Genomic DNA, 8,737 nt, shown 5'->3' on the forward strand with positions numbered 1-8,737 from the left:
TTATTATAATAGTGATTGCACTTTACCATGTACATACACTATGCAAAAATGTGTTTACAATCCGAGTGAACTGTATCATATGTCATAATACTAAAACGTCAGAATATGTACAAAATATATGAAGTCAATTGATGTTGATAATTTGAGGGGGATAATAAAGGTACTTTTACAATAAAAAGAAAATCATATTATAGGAAAACATAAAACGACATTTATGTATAGAGATAAATATCTGACATCCGTGATGTGTTATTTTCTCTATTTGGTTCAATAATTATTCATAAGTTAACAACTTATATAACTTATGAACTATGCACTTTGATTTAAGAATAAAAGCTTCAAACAAATTTGGAATTGTGGAATTAAGTAAAATTAGTGCTATAATCTGTACAATAGTGAGGACAGGTTTGTTGTGTTTTGGAGTAAGTTGCTACAATGAGAAAGGAACAGTGCATGTTATGTATCTTGTTTTTGTCACTTTCTGCTGTGCAAACCTGCATTAGAAATCAGAAAAGTGCACCATTCGTTCATACTTCATGCGGGCCAATCGAAGGACTAAAAACCTCATCGTATGTATTTAAAGGAATTCCATATGCTAAACCCCCAATATCCAATCTACGATGGAAGCCACCTGTACCATTAACGAAAAAGGATAACACATGTTGGGATGGTATCCTCAAAGCAACCGAATTTGGGAATTGGTGTGTTCAACGAGACCCAACGTCTCCCATTGGCATTTCTGGAAGTGAGGATTGTTTGTTTTTGAACGTATGGACGCCTACAATTAACAGGAAGGCCAATTTGCCAGTGATGGTTTGGTTTCATGGCGGTTCTCTCACAGACTTAAGTGGAAATTTTCCTACTTATAGTCCATCTGAAGAAGTTGCAGAGGCAACAAATATGGTCTATGTTAGCATGAACTACAGATTAAATGCTTTTGGGTTCATGACTCTATCAACTCCGTTACGTTTAACAGGAAACTATGGTTTCATGGACCAGATATTGGTGTTAAGATGGGTACAGGACAATATCAGGAATTTTGGAGGTAATCCAAATCTGGTAAGTAGAATATTTACATTACAAGAAGTTGGGGTATAGTCTGATCTCAGCGTTATTGCATTCAAAAGGTTTATATAAAAATAAAGGTTTTTCATGGCGGCGCAAGTTTGAATTCCTACGTTGCCAAAGTAGTTTTGTAGGTTATCTAGACTTTCAATAGTTTCAATTCATTTTCAACTCTTTGAAATTACAAGCAATCTTTTTTTGGCGCAGTTATAATTGATGTAAAGTTTAGAAAAGAATTGAACAATATCGCAATCTTTATTTGCCTGCGTAAGTCCGGAGCCTGCTTTGTTTGTTTCTGTCTACACTATTGTTTTAAGCAAAACTCGTTTATTTATGCTCAAAATAGAATAACGCGGAGCGGTTAATTTTCGCGGGTGCAAAAATTCGCGATTTACATTTTGAAAAGGTATTCACAATATTTTGGCGGTTATTACTTTGGCGTATTTAAAGCTTTATAATACCATATTGCATGTGCATTTCTGAAAAAAGCGGAACTTATTTTTCTGATTCGTTTCAATTCGCTAAAATAAACGAAAATTTACACTCTGCAAAAATAAACCGCTATACAGTATGGAAAATGAAATAATGCTGCAATTGATTGCAGCAAGTATACAAGTTGTCTTTTTTTTTTCGAATTCTGCTTGCAGTGGCGTAGCTAGGTCATTTTCAAGTGTACGCCCGAACCTCGGTATGGGCCTTAAGGTCCTATTGAATCCAGGCCAATGTAGATGAGCGGGTGCTAAGCCTCCGGAAGTTTTAAAGTTATCGAGAATGACATACCATTCCTGTCATTGAAAACTCGTATCAATAACAACATTCTTTAGATTCAAAATGGTTACTTTTTTAATTTTTAATCTATTCATTGTTTATTTAGAATCGTAAATGAACATGAAATGATTAATTTTCTGAGTTTTTCAGGTGCAATATTAAAGTGTGTAAATAGAACCCTGGTTCTCGCCTGAAATTTCTCCACGCGAAAAGTTTATTCATTTATCAGTCCATTACAGGATTTAAACAAAAGAAATATTTTCATTTAATTTCATTACAAAATATGGAGGTTTATAAATTTATCATGTAAATTAACTCGACATCATAGATACCAGGATGGAAATTTATTCTTGCTCTATACGCGTTTTCCTCCAAGAAAGTTTAATTAACTTTGACCACGGTTTTACAAATAATTTACGTGTTCCAAATTTAACCTCAGAATGTAAATACTTCAAGAAATTCCTTTTAAAAATCCGTGAATTACGGGAAAATTCATCATATATGGGCGTTTTTCAATAAAAACGTATTTTCTTGTCCCAGCCACTTTTAAAAAAATATGTTTGAACTTTGCAAGTAATGTTTTGTGTAGTCAGTACATTGAATTAGATTTAACATTTTTAAGCAAAGAAACAGTTTATTTTTAGAGGGATTGATAAGATATTGACTCCTGAATGGTCCAAAACAACCAAAATGGCATGTCTCTAGACCGCCTGTTCAACATTCATACTCTAAAATATCGTAAAATAATGAAGAAATAAATGTTAATTTTACTTTACATAAGTTCTTTAATAATTCAAAAGTATGTTCAGAGCCATTATATTTTAATAAACAGCTTTCAATATAGGAATTTTGGAATGTATGTCCCTCACAAAATGTCCACTACGAAACGAAGTCATTAAAATTTGACAATAAACAGTTTTATAAAATCAATGTAATTTTTGTTTGCAAGAGATATAAACATTAGGGTCTTACAAAAGAAGTGATGCTTTTATAACGGCAATTAAATTGTTGGTAAGAAAAATTGAGCACATCAAATGGACCAGAGTGATACCGTATTTTTGTTAATGTCCACTACGAAACGGGTCAAATCTCCTTCAGTATCTGGTTTTAAAATTATGAAAAAAATATCAGTGTACAGCTTAATAAATGCTTTGATGAATACAATCAGTCTTGTTACTATTGCAATATAGGGATTGTGGGAAAAAAAATAAAACATGCGAATACGTCCCCTACGAAACGGTCCCCTACGAAACAAGTATGGGAGAAAAACGTTTCGTAGTGGACACTACCACTACCATGCAGTCTTTTTTAAATCTTTTTTCAATTATATGCGTGCAAAACAAATAACAAGGGTTAGTTTCATGTAATTTTTATTATGTTTTTATTAACATATAATAGGGTTGATGTCAACTACGAAACTTTTTGTCCACTACGAAACGGTTTTGTCCACTACGAAACGCATTAAAATGTCCACTACGTAACATGAGTTGTTCATATGTGAAGTACTGTCTGATCTTTATCGATAAAAATGGTTTTCTAATTCAGAAAAAAAAATGAGTGTGTTTAGAAGAAGTTTCGTAGGGGACAAAAGTCCCCTACGAAACAGTACACAAATTATGAAAATAATATCATTTTAAAGAATATTTAAAATTGTTTACAAACAGGTCTATAATAGAGGTATTCAAAACAACTCTTGAAATTAAATTTTAGACAAGTCGATTTTCCATTTTTTTTTAGGTCTGAAAGTTACGCTTTTATTGAAAAACCCCCATATAATTTCGTCATGATGCGCTGGATACTCTTTTGATCATAAACAGTTTTTGTCCAGCTATAGTAAAATCATACGATCATGGTTTGACAAAGTTATTGATATATTAAAACTTCAACCACATACTGAACCTATATCTACACAGTGTTAATTAAAACAAAATGCAAACCACATTTCGAATCTAAGTACATAAGGAATTGCTTTAAAAAAGGAAAGCGAGTATAAAAATCACGGTAGATTTAGACTTTGACAGAAAATGAAATTACAAATATATAAATATGACACCAATTTTGTCATTTTTATTCCAAATTACAAGCAATTGAAGAAAGACTTAGAAGGTTGATGTACTGTTAACCAATTCTTTTAATAATATCTAGATGAAAATATTTTGTTTTACCAAATTCAAGTGTACGCACGGGCGTTTTGACGTAAACGTAGCTACGCGCATGGCTTGATGAATTAAAAGGCTTATAAATTCTAACATTTGAAATGTTGGAAACAATTCGCCAGATATAACAAGTACGATGAACATTTTTACAGGTGACGTTGTTTGGGCAAAGTTCTGGAGCTACAAGCATCATGGTTTTAATGGCTTCGCCAATGACAACTGGTCTTTTCCATAGAGTTTGGATGATGAGTGGATCTGCCTTATTGAATAAAACGTACGAGGAGGCCGCATTCGACAATAAGATATTTCTTGAGAATACTAAATGCGCAGGAGCAGATTGTTTGATTAATCTTCCCGCAAAACATATTATGGACGCCATTCCATGGGATGTTTATCCATACTGGGCTATGGATGATTTCGGTGATTTACCTACTAATAATCTATTTGTTGGTGCTCTTGCAGTAGTTGATGGTAAGAACATATATACTCGGGGTTTCTTTTTTTTTATTAACAGCTTTTTAATTATTTATGTAATGTTAAGTTACAGTTGTCTTATTATCATAGCAAGCGCTCAACTCCCAACAAACACCTAAACATAAACAAATTATCCCTTGATGCATTACATTCAAAAGACCAATGAAGGAATTAAGCAAGGTAGCAAATTAAGTGTAGCTTCACACTTTGCATCAGGGGTACTTGACGGTTGAACATGCTATATCCAGAACCGGATCTGCTTACCATTCCGGAGCACATGCTATCTCCATTGTTAGATGTCTTAGATTTGCTTTGTTGTGACATTTTTTAGTTTTCTCTGCTGTGTTTTGTTACATGTAACTGTACATGCTGCATGTGCCTTTTTTCTCGCTCTTTTTTTTTGTTATGGCGTTTTCAGTGTATTTTCGACTTATGCTTTTGGATGCTTCTTTGGTATGTTTCTCTTGTATTTTGGGGTAGGATCTTTACCGCAACGTCATATGCTGCATGTACAAGAATTATATGGGTGTTTGGTCAGTGTTTGTTGGTGGAAAAAGCCGAATCGATGTTCTCTTAATACAAACAACTGAAAATTCCAGTCAATATATAAAGATTGGAGTCGAGGCATATTAATTCGATTAATTGTATCTACATTCAGATAATAACCAATATTATCTGGCGTCGTATGTATTTATAAATTATAATTTGATGTACATGCATATATTTCATCACGAGACCTATTAAAGTTTTAGTTTAAAATAAATTATGAGATGAGTATCGGACATAGATAAGGACATTGACCTGGATTAAAAGTACACAGAAAATGACACTCCTACGGATTCCAATCAGTTTTCCCGGTACATTTAGTACGGTGAAATTTAAAGATGCGCAAAAATTTAACAACCCGACATTGTTCACGGCTGATAGGTTTTGATTTGAAGATAAACATAATTGCTTTCGATTAAGTCTGTCGTTGATGCAAACTTCGAAAATTGTGATCAAAGGTCAGAAGTGGGGACTTCACAATTCTTCGGAAATCCCTCATGATAACTAAAAAAAATCAATGAAATCAGGGTATTGTAATTTTGTTGTTGAAGATTTACTTCACTGGGGTAAAGCTGATGACCGTAACTGCATTCACGGTCATCCCAAGATGTCGGATGAAAAAATAAGTCAGTATCTGTATTGTCTGTTACAGTGTTTCTATATCATTTTCTTTATAAAGGAGACATTGATACGATGTAAGTTTATAAAAGATTCACACGGAAATCACAAATTACTTCCGAGAAATGTGCATGAAACAGGAAATTCGATTTTAAAAAATCGCTAAGATGACCGTAAATCACAATCGAGATGACCGTAACAGAATCAGCAATTCATAACAAGGCTGACCGTAATTGGTTAAAAGATGACCGTAATTTGTAAAGGATGACCGTAATTTCTAAATGATGACCGTAACTTTTAAAGGATGATCGTCAATTCTAAGAAATATTCGTATTTGTATAACTACTGTATGATAATCAAATGATTAATGGTGTTGATATAAAACGTATTTATATGAGAGTATTATCCTATAGGTTACATTAGGACGGAGAAAATAAGACGTGCTTTAAATACAAAGTTCACCATATATATCTTTTTTTTACGGTAGAGGGTATATTTTTTAAAATGAACATACAACAAGACATGCACATGAAAAAGTGGGGAAAACATGCAACAAAAGTGCGATTATATGACACCTAACAAGTATAATAAAAAAAAAAGTGTGCTGCGCAGCCTCCCACTAAAAGCCAAAAGATTTTTTTTTTATTTCTGGAATTCCTTGTAATGCCATATAATAAATGCACTTTTTTATTTTTTTTTTAATTCAACCAGTGATATTATATCGTCTTTGATTTGTCTTCTATTTTGTCCTGCAAGTAAAATAACAGATACAATTGAGAAAGGAAATGGGGAATGTGTCAAAGCGACAACAACCCGACCATAGAGCAGACAACATGTTTTTAAAATACTACGACCAAACTAGTGAAGGCGAGCTCCAGCAAAATAGATCCTTAAAATAGTCTTGTGCGTATAGTATATCATAAGGGTCAGGGGCGGATTAAGCCATTTTCAAAAAAAGGGGTGTCCCAACCCAGGGTAAAGGGGTTTCAAACTATGTGTCCCCATTCAAATGCACTGCTCGGTAAATAAAAGGGGGTTCCAACCCCCGGACCCCCCCCCCTCTTTGGATCCAACACTGAGGGGAACCTTGTCAATTTGTATGTACAGCAATGTTATTCATATATAAAGACAAACTAAGATTTTAATCTGCTTCCTCTGGAACCATACACACAGGCTCGATTACCGGATATTCACATGTTAGATTAGTGTTTTTATGCTCCATTCATGGGCATTGTGTTTTCTGGTCTGAGCGTCCGTTCGTCTACTCGTTCGTCCGTCTGTCCCACCTCAGGTTAAAGTTTTTGGTCGGGGAGGTTTTTGATGACGTTGAAGTCCAATCAACTTGAAACTTAGTACACATGTTTTCTATGATATGATCTTTCTAATCATAATGCTAAATTACCGTTTTTCCCCATTTTAACGGTCCACTGAACATAGAAAATTATAGTGTAGATGAGGCACGCCGCATGTTCTAGAGACACCTCAGAGGGATTCATTCTTGTTTCTTCAACTTTTCGTCATATCTCTGTCAATTTGTATTAAAATTTTAAAGTCGTTATCAATAAATATTTCATAGTTTACGAGAAATTAGCAATTTACTATCATTGTCATGAACTCAAAATACGGCAAATAGTTAAAAATAAATTGATGAAACATATAAATATCCGCTAACTAAGCCCCTATTGAGACCAACACAACAAAAAGCTATGAATACAAATACGGATATTCTTAGAATTGAGGGTCATCATTTAAAGTTAAGATCATCCTTTATAATTACGGTCATCTTTTACAAGTTACGGTCATCTGTTTACCAATCACGGTCATCCTTGTTTTTTGTTACGGTCATCTTGAAAATATTTTGATAATGATTTACGGACATCTTAGCGATTTTTTCAAACTGAATTTCGCGTTTCCTGAACATTTTTCGGTAGTAATTTGTGATTTCTGTGTGAATCTTTTATAAATTTACATCGTATCAATGTATACTTTGTAAAGATAATGATATAGAAACACTGTAACAGACAATACAGATACTGACCTAATTTTTCATCCGACATCTTGGGATGACCGTGAATGCAGTTACGGTCATCAGCTTTACCCCAGTGTACTTGATATATTTACGTCTGATTACTTTTTAATACTTCATCTTCGTATTTTATTTGATTTTTACACATTTTTGAATCGAGCGTTACTGATGAGTTTTTTGTCTGGCATACAAAGCAATCATGGTATCTACATGTATGATGAGTATATTTTGAATGGTGATACTATAAAAGTTTTGTTTCAATGCCTAATAAACATTTTCGTCAGTGTCGAATCCAATACCATTCAATACTTATGTTCAGTGGTTGTCGTCTGTTGTATGTCTGTTTATCTTCCTGTATGTGTATCAAAAGTGACTGAGTACAATCAGCCCAAAGTTGCTACAGTCTCAGGGTTCACTCAACAAGCGAGACAGATTAGTTTTAGAAGTAGTAGTAGAAGACACTTCGGATTGAGATGGATAGATTTAATTTGAATTTCGGGGGGATACAAGGCAAAAGATATCAAGGGAAATTTATTGTCTATCTTAAAGATTTTATGACGGGTTGACAAATACATGAATCTAGAATGTCCGTCAGGTCGTGTAAATGATCGTAATAGTATTATATAATCCTTGCACGCGTAATTATCTCATTCTAGAGCAAACTTCTATTTAGGTTTCAATTCATTTTTCATTTGTAATTATACAGTATATGCTCATTGCAGGTTTAGTTTTACCAGCTTCGCCTTTTGAGCTTTGGAAACAAGGAAAAGGGATTGATGTTCCAGTCATCATAGGTATGAAACATATTATTTATATCATAATAGAGAAAACAAACATATAGGGTATTAATCCATGACACAAAATCAGTATATGCACAGCAAATAAACAAAAAAAGGCAAAGAAACATCACTTTAATTGCTGTTTGTTTTAAAATTTATTGCCTCGACAATTAGAAGTTCTATGACTAGAAATAAAAGAACAGGAGAAAATAACTAAATTACAGTATGGATATTTGAGACTCCATCAACAATAAAGTGCTTCATTTTGATGTAATTATTTGACTGCTAACGACTGAATTGTACCT

The 8,737-nt window shown here is 33.4% G+C and overlaps 1 long non-coding RNA gene across 1 annotated transcript; it reads left to right on the forward strand.

Moving 5' to 3' along the window:
- Positions 1–292: 292 nt before the first annotated feature.
- On the forward strand, positions 293–8,450 carry LOC143049728 (uncharacterized). Its single transcript, XR_012970298.1, has 3 exons — positions 293–1,059; positions 4,142–4,460; positions 8,376–8,450. It is a non-coding gene; the product is annotated as an uncharacterized LOC143049728 (long non-coding RNA).
- The last annotated feature ends 287 nt before the right edge of the window (positions 8,451–8,737 follow it).

This window comes from Mytilus galloprovincialis, chromosome 10, assembly GCF_965363235.1.
Source record: "Mytilus galloprovincialis chromosome 10, xbMytGall1.hap1.1, whole genome shotgun sequence".
Classification (NCBI taxonomy): Eukaryota; Metazoa; Mollusca; class Bivalvia; order Mytilida; family Mytilidae; genus Mytilus; species Mytilus galloprovincialis.